The following is an 11,160-nucleotide window of genomic DNA, read 5'->3' as shown; positions in this document are numbered from 1 at the left end:
GCATACTAATGCCTGAAAATCATATCTTGTTCATACTAATAGTTGTCAGCGGTACAACAATAATTATTAAATAATTGATAATATACCAGCTACTGTATTACTAACAGCAACAGGTTATTGAAACTGTTCAGAAAATAGCCGAACTCTTTTAATTATGCGGTAATGGAGACATTTTGTGACATGCGGTTGGCAGCATTGTGTTGCGCATAACCTACTCAGTAACCACATGTTCTTGGATTGTTGATATCTCATTTAGCTTTCGTGATATTGTTATTTGAATGCAATGTGTTTAAGTGTCAGTGATGATTTTTGAATTGTGAGATTTTCTGGAAAACTTTGAAACAAGCTTACGGAGATGGTACTCTGGGTCGTACGCAATGTTACGAAAGGTTTTCGGATTTAAAAGTGGTCGACAGTCAAATGAAGATGATCTTCGACCAAGAAGGCCTTCGACTTCAACTAATGACTCAGAAAGTCAAAGATCTGGTGCGTGCAAACTGCCGATTGACTGTCAGAGAAATTGCAGAAGAGTTAACATCTCAATTGGGTCATACCATGAGTTGAGGAAGTTCCTCATCTGATGACAGAACAACAGAAATAAAATCGCGTGGACGTTTGTTGGTAACTCCTTGAGAAATGCAGTGACGATAAAACATTCATTCAATGGATCATAATGGGAGACGAAAGTTGGTTTTACAGCTACGACATTGAGACAAAAGTTCAATCATCATAATGGATTGGCAAAAGATCTTCACCGCACGTCAGTCAAGATTCAATGTCAAAGTGATAAATACTGTTTTTTCAACTTTAATGGAATTGTACAGTTTGAATTCTTGTCTCAAGGTGAAACAGTGAACCGTGTGTACTATCAAGGCGTTTTATAATGGTTACAAGAAAAAATCTGCAGAGACCAGTGTGTGTCGAGACAACTAATGGTTTTTGCATCATGACAATGCGTTCGCACACTCACCTTTGTAAATTTATAAGTTTTGTGCCAAAAACCAGATTACTGTCCTCCCTCGCCTTCCTTACTCAGTAAACCTGTCTCCTTGCGATTTCTTCTCGCATTGAATATTTCCGCAAATAGTTCGCCAGTCGAGGCACCAGACGTAAACCCGTGTAGTTCGTATGAAGCCATAGGCATTGAGTAGCTGTGATCATTAATTGATCAATGTAGTGTAGCGTTCTGCTATGACTCTTGTAATCAAATTATTATTAATGAGATGTGGATCATAAGACATTTAATGATAACAGCCGCATGGCCAAAAATTTTCAATGTGTGGTAGACTACACTACCATACCCATACGTTTTAGGGATCAAGGAATCCAAGTCTGTTGTTCGTGCGACGAAGTTAGTTCTTGTTCAAGCTTATTTGAAGGTCAGCTTTTGTTTTTTGATGGTAATACAATTTTTATCTCCGCATTCTGAAAGAACGGACTATTTTACGATTGGATACGGACAGGTATGGTGGATCAGTCTATCACACATTGTTTTTTTTGTTTAGTCTAATGATCTATATTTTATTTGTTCAAAACAGGTTCTTTCCAATTGTTATCTTCAATGGCGTTGGAGGATAATTTTCTTCCTATTGGATGCTCTTCAAAATGGGTCAATGTAGCAAAAGTGGTTCTGTGGTGAAACTCCGAGTTTCTACTACAATCTTTTGCATAGCAAATTATGGTAGCATTAAGTGTTTCTGAAGATTAAAAATACGATTGCAACAACCCTTGAAGCAAATGCAGAGGTAGCTTTAGGTGAAGGTGATGAGGAATGAAACAGTTTCATTGTTTTATTGTTGACATTTTCAAGTTTTACAGTAATTGAAGGTAACTTCAAGAAATTCGTCACTTTCATCTTCACAGTTCAATAGACCTAGAAGCTTCAAGTTAATACTATTCCTCTGTTGAAGTAAAACTTGGCATGAATGTTGGTTTGAACACTTTTAATCAAAGAAAATATACTAGCTATAATTGCAAATGTAGTTTGATAGTTTTCATGGATTAAATGGCGAACATGCTGAATATTGATTTCATTCAGAATAGTGGAGATAAAAACAAGCACTTCAGTTTTACTGTCACACCAATTTCACATCAATTTACCACTTTTTATGTCCTCTTCAATGTCTTGTCAATGTCAAATGTCAATGTCTAAATCTACAAATATTGATTAAAGTATTAATACTCCTATCCCATCTGTCTCTGGAATTACTGAAGACGTTATAAAAACTATAAAGAAACTGAAAGCGAATGGATCCAGACAATATACCGGCCTCTGTTTTCAAACTATTATCTAAGGTTTTCAGTTAAATCCTGGTATTAAAAACCTCTTCTGACTTATGGAAGTAATCTTCTGTGTGCCTTAATTTTTAAAGAGGGTAAATTACGGTGAAGACTACAGATCCATTGCTATCTTTTGGTGCAAAAAGCTTATCCTTGAGTGCCTCTGTAGATCTATTGTACCTAATCTGCTGTGCATTACCCTGAGACTTTGAATCAAGGGGGTCAGATGTACCAGGTCTTCACAGATTCCTCCAAAGCATTTGACAAATTAGATCACGGTATATTCCTAAGTAAGCTTGAATATTGTGGCATCAGTAAATCGCTTTGACGCTAGTTGAAATCATAAATTTCCCATCGCGTTTAATTTGTACAGTACTGTAGTTACAAATTGATATAATTAATCAAACTTAAGATGTCTCAGGATTCGATACTGGATCCATTATTTTAAAAATTAAATTGAATAATTGTTGGAAGTTAGAGTTTGTTAATGGTTCAATAAAAAAATTATGTAATTCCAGTTAGATAATTTCAAAATTGATAAATGTGAGTTTTCCATTGTAACTTATTTTAGAAATAAGAAAAGATCTAATAATTGACGTATATTCAGGGTGCTAGTTCCAACCTTTCTGTCAAATATTATCAGTTACTAGGCAGAGCATGATAACATAAAAAAACAGGATCCGCCACCACGTGTTCCCGATTTTAATATATCGACTATTAGATTGTGTTAAGTGGAATTCTTCTTAAGGGGCCAATATTTTACGGCCTGTTGGGACATCTGTGCCGCCTTACGTTTTCGGAATGTAAACGGTCCTGACTTCGCCATTAATATATTTCTGGTATTTATGGAAATGGGTATTTTATGCCTTTTTTTCGGAGCAGATTAAAAATGCTGCTGCGTTTTCGCAAAGGCGGAATCTGTGATCGTGGGCTGTGAAATTGCCTCATTATAGATTCTAAACGTATACCGGGTGTTCATTTATGAACTTTAGCGGGCCTCTTTAAAACCCGCATGTATGAAATAAAATAATAAACAATATTTGGAAGCGCTAGAACCTGATGAAGTTGAAAATTAAAGTAATAAATACTGACCAAGGAATAAAACATTAAAACAGCATTAAGGTCATGATACCTGTTGACACGGAGTTTACGGAAGGAGGGAAAATTTAAAATCTCATGTTAGGTATAAGTCCTTCAATAACTCTCTATCAACTGCTGTGCCTTTGCATTTATTTAACTATTACTGGACTTCTAAGGGGACAGCTGACACTCCCCTAAACGGTGCTCATAATTAAGTCTCTTGGTAAGCAATTGAAACAATAAAGTTGGTCTACGAATTTGAATTGTTCTGATATTTTATTGTAACGCGGAAGCTTTTACAACACGGTAGAAATTAAATCAAGTTGGCTGTCAACCTGACCCTAAATTTTCTGTTCTTTGGTAAATAAGTTGAATAATAATATAATACCTACACTGTATCTGAGGACAAAGTTTCCTCTGGACCACCCAACGTCCTGTAATCTGCTTATGTTGCTGGAATTACACGAATGTTAATAACAAAAATGTTGACCCAGGAGATATATACATAAATAAACATTATAATTAATGTAAATTATAAATCAATTAATTATCTAGTTTTATGGCCATAATTACTGAATTAATATGTTCGATATCGAATTTAAACATAATTAATAAAGACAAAAATTGTATCACTTTCTCATCAAGTGATGGAGAAATGGAGTGTTTTTTGCTGATATAAACAAAGTTTAGTGGATACTAATCATTTTAATCTATAAGCAACGACGCATACAAAGTCAGTACATAATTACAAAGGTATCGAACAGAAGTGACGTCTTAAGGTAGTCATCACCTAAATCATCAGTATTCAAGATAATCACGAAACTTTCAGCATAAATAATGCACCTGATAGACACAAAATTTTGGCGCATTTTACCACATAGTTTCTGAGTTATGCTTAATCAGAGTTGGATGTATGGAAACCTGCGCATAAGCATGACCCCAGTGATGAAAGTTTAGGAAAATGCTTAAAGTTTTGAATTTTCTGAAGTAACATAAAGAATAATTAAAGTAGACAATGTTTTATTTAAATTAGATAGTGTTGTAAATTACATATTATTCAGCGTTACGCGCTGGTTCAGTGTAAGAAAAAGAAAAGTAAATGGACTGTATGAAACAATGAAATTGAATTGAATCGGCACTTACCATTCGGCGTAGTTTTCTTTGATGATTTCCGAGTTTTCTCCGGCACCAGGGTCGATAATTTTTGAAACCAAAAAAAATTATAGTAGGATGAAACCCATTGGAAAAGAAAGAGAATATAACAGAAATGAAAGGAAAAATAATTTACGGGCGATCTGAGGTCGAGAAGGGGTAGGGGGTGAGTTTTTAAGGGTAAAAAACGGTTTCCCTTGATTTCCAGAAAAACTACATGTCCTATGGAAAAAAGTTAAATAGCAAAGTTGTAGGTAATAAAAAGATCTACAACTTTTGTATTTACACATTTTTCACATAACCTCAAAATTTATGTGAAAAATTCAAATAACCAAGGTTTTGGTTTTTTATTTTTATCTTTTACAAAAAATTTTTTTTTCACGAAATTTGGTGAAAACTTACCCATTTATGTCCCAAACACGCTGTAATTTTTTTTATTTGAAATATTTATTTTTTCACCTTTTCTTTAGTTAATATCGAAAATTCTCACGTTAAAATATCTGCTTTTTTAAAAACGTCGGTGGGCTTTTTCTTCGTTGTAACCTCTACTTTCTGACGGTGTAAAAAAATATACATTACTATGGTAAGTTTTCTCAGGAAATGCAAAGAAACGAAAGAAGATTCTACAATTTTCTCAAAATATTGTAGATATCTTATTAAATATTAACTTTATTAACTTATTTGGTTGTTAATTATAATAGTATATTTCGACTTGTAATTTTTTTGTTTATCAATATAACATGGAATCTTACGTTTTATCTACAATTTTGAGAAGAAACCACGTCATTAGTTGTGAATGTTGATTCGTCAGTAAAATATTGTGATAAAAGAATTTGTTTTCAATCAGTTTCTCGTCCATTGTTAAAAAACGTAAAAATAACGACCATCATCTCCATCAAGCAATTTATGATTAAACACTTGTTTGAATGGATAGATTTTGTTATACAGGGTGTTAAAAAATAGTGTAAAATATTTCAGGAGGTAATAGTATGAACCAAAATAAGCAGAAAAGTCTTAATAAACATGGGTCCGCAAAGTAACGGTTGCGGAGATTCGTTTTTCAAACATTTTATTTTATTAGGAATAAACCGACAAAGGAAGTTTTTAACAAACAAAAAACAAAGTTACAGAAGATGTTCAAAGTGCCCTCCGTCCATTTCCAAGCAGGCACGACATCTTCGTCTCAACGATATTCGAACTCTTTCGAAAACACCCTCCTTGGTTTGAATTTCTTGACATTTTTGATTAATCCGTAGCTGCAGCTCTTCCAGGCTATTTACAGGAGTACCATACACTAATGTCTTTAAATATCCCCAAACAAAGAAATCTAGAAGGTTCAGATCAGGCGATCTTGGAGGCCATAAAACAGGTCCGGCCCTTCATACCCATCTATGTGGATTTGGATAAGCGTCAACATAAAGACGTCGCGCTTCGGTGGCGTTCCCATTAGCACGACCATACATGAAATGCATGTCTGTTAAGTCTGCGTTAGACTAACCAGCCATAGCGAAAGAAAACTTGTGCACTGAGAACAACTGTCAAATACGTACTGTTTATTTCACTAAACATCAACCAACTATTATAAGAAAATACACAACGTTTTTGCAAAATAAAAAAAGGGACTAAAAAACATAAAACATTCCATATCTCCGCAACCGTTACTTTGCGGACCCATGTTTATTGAGACTTTTCTGCTTATTTTGGTTCATACTATTACCTCCTTAAATATTTTACACTCTTTTTTTAATACCCTGTATTACAAAATTATTTGAATAGAAGATCTGCTAATATCTATGTTTTCTGACCTTTTCCTGAGTATCTTTGGATAGTCTTGTACATAGTCCATAACTACAACAGTAACAGCATCGTATTGTATTCTTTTTTATCTTTTTAATATTCCCTACATCACCAGTGGTATCGAATTTTATAATTAGCTTGCGAACTGCTCTACGAGTTACAGTTACATTTGAATACTTTTCATTAAAAATTTGTATTGCATATCGATATGAAACATTATCGATTCCAGAACATTACAAAAGTTAAATTCGTTGCCTCAGGGTTAGAATTATTAATAAAAATTATTCGGTGGCTAGTTAATAAAAATAAATTTGATGATTTTGATATTGACAAGGAAATATCCATGGTAATTACATGGTATGTAAGATAGTTAAAAATTGTGGCGTCTGTTCATTTGTAAAATGTGATTATTGTCCTTTTCTGACTAAACTCTGTACATAAGCATTTCTTGAGTTCTTGAACAACATTGTGAAATACAGTTTTTAAGAAAAAGAAAAATTAAAGCCATTTTGCTTAGGAAAAATTTCACATTTTGAATTTTTTTGGGTGCCATGCATATTTTACTACATATTTGATTACTACCAATGACTTTCCAAGATAAGCAAAACTTTTTATCAAGAATAACTTTTTTTCGATCAAATAAATCATTAAAAAAGTTTACAAGAGTGCGGTACCCCATTCGAAGAGACACTGTTCATATAAAGCATTTAAATAAAAAAAATATATAAAATTGTAACATTATGTGACCTATGACAGGGATATCATAATATTTATTAGTATTAGAGATACAATGGAGTAATCTCCGTTGAGACGATTCAAGAAGCTGCTATCTCATAATTAATTGTTATGAATTACCCCAGAAGATAAATCAAGTATAATAATTGCCCGTTTGTGTAAAGATTAAGATACATCGTCAACAGCCTGTTCAGCATGTTGGACATAATGTAGACGCGCCCGACATTAGTATTTCATATCGAGAGGTCAGGACGATCCACGTTATTTATTCTCAAAGTAGTTTCCAACTCATTAAAGCTAATTATCGCAGATAACCAGTGAATTATGGGGGCACGATGTTGCATCCGGAATTATTAATTTTCATGACCGAATCATTCTTTATTATGTTATTGGTGTCGACCTCGACCTTTTATCGGTATGTTTACGGAGTGTTCGACAAGTTTCTATCGTAGAGTTTCTCATCGTTTATCGGTTATGGGTTTTGTTAACAGCCGTCGCATCATCAAGGAAAATATATGAACCAGTCGGAGATAAGATACGCGTAAAATAGTTAATAATGTTAGTAGAGATGAGATCCATAATTACATTATGGTGTATTTTTATAAATAAACTGGTAAAAATAATTAAGGGAGCAGAAAAATTTCCAAATTTTTTTAGTGATTTTTGAAAGGTTGTAACTTCGTGAATAATCAAGAAAAAGCTTGAAGATTCTAGTTTTGAAATCTTGAGATGAAAAAGAAATAATACAAGCCAAAAATTACAATTTCTTTTTTAATTAAAAATTTTTTTTTTAGACATTTAAAAAAAAAATAATTTGTGGATTTAATTAATAAAATAATTTAACATACCTGTTAAAAATTTTGTCCTCAGACATGTATACACATTTGAGTCCGTCTTACCCAATTTCTACGAACTAACACAAATGTTGTCTTGCTTCACCAATCCACGATATCCATCATCTGCAAGTTGCTATACACTTAAGCTATTTTTGACATTTGAAAAACTAATGTAAACACTATCGGAATCGCCTGTTGCCACGTGGAGAGAGAGCGTAGGAATTTGCAATTTTTTTTTTATATTGACTACATTTTTCATGTTTAAGGTAAATATGGTAAGGTTTCAAAATATTTTGCGTTTTCTGCAAAGAAAAATACAGTAAAAGGGTATTCTTAGCGACCTTTAAATATTAGTGTGACATTTTACTTGTAGTCCAAGTTTTTAAAACGTAAATTTACATTTGTGTAGGATATGTGGAATCTTTTCTTGGAAAAATATTATCTACTCTTCTATTTAAAATCATTAAAAAATGATTCGGACACATAAACCATATTGTCATTTAAATTAATCATGAAACTTAGAAGTATAAAGTTATAGACATAATAAGATTTTCATCACCAATTAGTGGCATACTTCACACTGCTGTGTCTTGTCATAAATTGACAGCTAAAGATTATAACGACATTACAGCTTCCTGCCAAAACAGTTGTTCTACTCGTAATTTACAAAACATACATCACACGAGCTCTTAATACCCTGTGGGTTCTGAAACACGTTGTTGCGGGTCATTTTGTCTGGTAATATATTTAACAGACTTATTTGAACGCCACCATAATGTATGTGTCCAGAGTCTTAAGGTGGGCTAGAGAGGTACTGAAATCTGAAACTTTTTGACCGGAACGGATCAGGGGAACGTGATGTGACATTATTGGATGGATATACGGGTTTGTTTGTGTCATTTGTTCTGGTCGGTAAAGATATACAAGGTGTTTATTAGCCTAGTTTTCTGTATCTGCCGGTGGTTTTTTCTTTGTAAAAAAGGTAAGAATTTTGGATAATTTTAAAATAAAAAGAAGTCTTGTATTATTTCCATGTCTCATTTTTTAAAAAACATTTTTTGTTATCAGTTTAAGCGTTTCTTATTCTATTATTTAATTCAAACAAATTAAAAAAATCTTATCAAATCAGTCAAATAACATCCTTAGATAGAAAAACAAAATTGACACCTCTCACTTTAACTAGTCGTCATTTTTTTGTAAATTGATAAAAAAAAATCCAAATTTTTACTGACGATCGAACTATTGGCTTTAGTACTGTGCAAAACCGTACTTATCTTATCAACTTCTACGTCACCTGTTACATAGGTGTTGTATAACAGTGGAAACGTAATATTAACGGTCGGTAGAAGGAAGCACAAAAAACAGGCACTTAGGTAGGAAATTCTGGAAGGAAGCCTAAATAGTTGAAGATAGTCAGTTGAAGTGAGAACAGTGTGGAGATCGGCAGTAAGACGATCGGCGGGCAGTGTGTCAAAGTAGTGAAAAGTTAATTGGTTAAAGTGTCATTAGTTAGCAGGTAATATTCTTTAAGTACTTTGTTGTTAATTGTTCTGTGTAATCTTATGATTGTAATGTTTATAGATGTTTCATGATAATAATTCTTTGTATGTTTAGCTTCCGTTGCTTTATGCTCAAGGGCATATATTTTTCTAAGGTAAAATTGTTATACTGTTATATTATTAACGATTGCTCATTATTTATTTCATGTTAAAATATGTATATCGTCGTGGGCGCCCCCGACTTTACAATAATGACTCCTTTGTTTTACAGCTAACTTGTTTTTGTAATGATGACGTTGTTCGTAAAATATAGATGTCTCATGATAATAATTCTGTATATGTTTAACCTTCATTGTCTTACGCTTAGGGGCGTATATTTTTCTAATATAAAATTGTTACAATTATTATTTAAGATTGTTCATTATTTATGACATGTTCAAATATGTATTTTGTCGAGACCGCCCAGATAGTACAATAACGACTTCTTTATTTCACATTTAACTTGTTTTAAACAAGATCAGGTTGTTCTTTGATTTCTTGTGTCCACTTTATGTCACACGTCTATACGAGCCTTGTTGAGTTTACTAACATTTTCGCCCGTGCGGAACGAATCTGGATTAAGCTCGATTGCCTCCCGTATGGGACTCCAGTGTTATGAAGGATCTTCCGAAATCTCAACTATAGCTGGATTGCCTCCCGTATGGGACTCCAGTACCTTCCGGCTCTGCCGGCTAACTAACACCAAACCTCTTCAGTTTTACTTGGAAGTGTGTATGACTAATATGAGGTAACAGATGACATTTAGTGACACATTAAATGAGACAGGTCTTATTTATCATTAGCAAAGGTTCTTAATTTATACCTTTGGTTAGCGGTTGTTTTGTATTTATATTTGGGTGGTAAGAGCAACGATCGTGGGTTTCTCTGCCATGCTCTTTCCCCGCAGGAGCTCTAGGTGAGCCTGGCACTCTCCTTTTATGTTTAATGGTTGTTAATGTTTTTGTTGTTCTTTCTATTTGTCACATGTTTAATTTGAATTGTATGTAAATAAAGGTTAGGTGTATTTACTCTGCTTTTGTTTTATATAATTAAACCATACATCCCCTCTACAAAGTTAGTAGCCAGCGCCTTCCGGTCAATTAAAAATGGATACACACAGCGTAGGTAGTCCTTATGACGATCACATATTTTTGGCCACAACTACATTTACTTATTTTTTGTCGAACCTAGGGTTGTTATACTACAGTACTATGAAGGTCATTTGTCTCAAAAGCTATTCTTTTTTTATTTTTAAGCAAAACAGAAGGGAGTGCTATTTCCGTTAATATTGCGTAAACAACAATCTGAAAAAATTTGTTAAAATAATACGTATCGAAGAACATTGATTGACTCCATTTGATTAAAATATTAAATAAAGTAATTATCAATGTTGCGGTATGTAAAAATTATTAGTACTTATACTTCTACTTAAATTAAACAGAAAAAAAATATATGCCCCGGGTGAGGATCGAACTCACGACCTTAAGATTATGAGACTTACGCGCTGCCTACTGCGCTACCGAGGCTTGTAGACGTGGCGTACGAAAATGTAAGACATTATTCTATTTTATTAAAATAAAGGACGAAATTGATTATCCAAAATAAAATGAAATGTTTAAATAATTAAAAAAAACGCACCTGATTTGTTTACATTTACAAATCATTCAAAGGAACTTCCTATATTTTTGCTTTCACCTTTGACATTACAAGTTGAATAAAATTTTTAGAATCAAATAGAAATG

The 11,160-nt window shown here is 33.2% G+C and overlaps 1 non-coding gene across 1 annotated transcript; it reads right to left on the bottom strand.

The window, feature by feature from the left end:
- Positions 1-10,871: 10,871 nt before the first annotated feature.
- Positions 10,872-10,944, bottom strand: Trnam-cau. The gene has a single exon. It is a non-coding gene; the product is annotated as a tRNA-Met (tRNA).
- Positions 10,945-11,160: the final 216 nt, after the last annotated feature.

Source organism: Anoplophora glabripennis, unplaced genomic scaffold, assembly GCF_000390285.2.
Source record: "Anoplophora glabripennis isolate ALB-LARVAE unplaced genomic scaffold, Agla_2.0 scaffold202, whole genome shotgun sequence".
NCBI lineage: Eukaryota > Metazoa > Arthropoda > Insecta > Coleoptera > Cerambycidae > Anoplophora > Anoplophora glabripennis.
The sequence above is the reverse complement of the archived record's forward strand: the minus strand, read 5'-3'. Positions and strand labels throughout refer to the sequence as shown.